Raw genomic sequence first — 2,327 nt, forward strand, 5'->3', positions numbered from 1 at the left:
AGCTAAAACGTCTTTGCACTCTCGAATTCTAATTTTATTTATTTTTAATAAGAATCAATTTTTAATCTGATAAGTAAAATGTACTTCTACCAGGTAAAATGTACTTCTTATGCAGAAGAATTTTCCTGTTGTCTTCAGATTTCTCTAAAATTCTTCCTTTGAAGGAGATGATTGATGCAGTTTCTTACTGTGTTTTGGGAGTGAAAATTAATGGTAGAGTGGGATAGCTTTGCATCAGTGAGCCTAGCCAAATTGGGCTTTTTTTTCTTTTATAAATAGATATTGTTCTATATTGCTCTGTGTAAAAGAAGCAAATTAATAAAATTCTCATGTTGATAAGAAACATCTGCATCACCAAGCACGTGGATGCTTACCAGAATAAACAGCAAATAAAACCAAGTAGTAGTGCTATGAAATGTCAGTTATTGACTTTGCTTTGCTTTTTGATTGGCAATTTGTATTTTTTCCCCTTGTATTTTAAAATAATAATGATGCAGCTCTGCAACTTTAAAGCACTTTCTATTGACTTTCAAGGGTTTGTGCAATGAGCATCTCGCTGCCTGATTTGAACAGGAAACCTACCATAATCATGAGACTGTGGTTGGACTTAATGATCTTGATGGTCTTTTCCAACCTAAATGATTCTATCTCTGAGCACCAAAATTTAATGTCAGCGAACAGGAATGGTTTGATGAGTCCACATTTGTGTACAGAGCAGTAGGTACACAACTGTCCTTGGAATCTGTCTTAATATGTATCTCTCATGTGATTTTAAGTAAATAGTAACACCACCCCTTTCTGCCCTTGTAATAGTGATTACAAGGGAGAATTTCAAAAGCTTTACAGATTGAATTATTTCATCAAAAAGCTTTAGTTTAAATTCCCTCTGATGTTGATGAGATTGGAAGCAGGCCACTCACTTGTATTTTGGGGAACTTCTACTGCTGAAAAAGTCCAAAGTGGCTGGTAAATGTTTTCAATAAAAAATGCTGTTCAGGTAGACTTCAATATATGACCCACGGTAGGAGAAAGTTAATGGTTCTGTGGTTAAAACAGAAAAGCAGAAGTTGTAGTTACTATGAAGCTATGGAAATAATTCATTTTGGAAGGAGCTAGATGGTTGTCAGTCCACAGATCTGACCTGAAGCAAAATATATGAGGATGTCCAGCAAACTAAAACATCACAACAGCCAACACAAATCAAGTGAAACAATGGTGTTTTTCATCTTTAATCCTTTAATTTGCAGTAATTTTGAAATGAAAGCTTTTCAAATGGGAATAAAACCAGAATTGTTTCACTTTGAACAAAGTGAAAGAAAACATTTTTTTTATTCTATGCCCGGTGATTCATTATGTCAAATCACACATAATATTTCAGATGTTGCATTATTCTACAGGAACCGTTGTTTGAAATGTTTTACCAGATCTGTGCAGTCTTGACTCCTTTGGCTTTTTTACAAATTGCCTAATATGATGCATAAATCAAGAATACTTTAACTTCAGGATTCCCTTTCAGAGGGTGACTGTGAACAATAGCCTCCAGTGCAGGATCACTGTTCTACAATTGTTTATCTGTTGTTCATCTAACTTTGTCTTAAAAATCAATGACCAAAACTGAATTCAAAGATTGTTTTTTGGTGGTCCTCTATACTGAGAATAGGATTCAGTTCAAAAGTTAAGAAGCTTAAATGCTGGTATCTATCTCTATGCATTTCCAGCTACCATGATAGTGAAGGTTTAGGCTTGGTTAGGCTGTCACCCCACAGCCAGACCTCTGAATTCTTGAGGTCTTTAAGACACTAGCATGTTGAGAGATTTGACACTTGACTTACAGAATCCAGGTATCTTTATGAAGTGAGCCTAGAGGTTACATGGGATACCTCAGGGCATTTGCAATGGCTGTGGATACCTGTATGTGGGCAATAACCAATTAAACCCCTTGTTAGTGCTGCTAATGTAAATTATTTCAATCTGCATATACGTGGCACTCAGTTTTTCCCTTTCCTTTTTGTATATCACCATGTATTCATTGCTGAAATTATTATACTGAAGTTAGAAACTTGAAGCTATTAATTTATAAAAAACACCTGCCTAAAAATATAATTATCCCCATGGATAAGCATAGCAAGCAGAGAAAATTCTGTAAAGAAAATTTCTTTAACTACTTCTTGTTGCCCAGCGTAATTTTGGCAATACAGAGATTATAATAATGGTTACACAGCGCTGCTGATAGTCGCATGTGTTTTATTTGGCAGGCTCCAAATATATTATTTTACTGGTAGTCCTCTGCACAAAGGGTCAAGGCTGGTTGGCAGCGCAGTTTGGTG

The sequence above is a fragment of the Meleagris gallopavo genome, chromosome 3 (genome assembly GCF_905368555.1).
Source record: "Meleagris gallopavo chromosome 3, MGAL_WU_HG_1.1, whole genome shotgun sequence".
NCBI classification, from domain to species: Eukaryota; Metazoa; Chordata; class Aves; order Galliformes; family Phasianidae; genus Meleagris; species Meleagris gallopavo.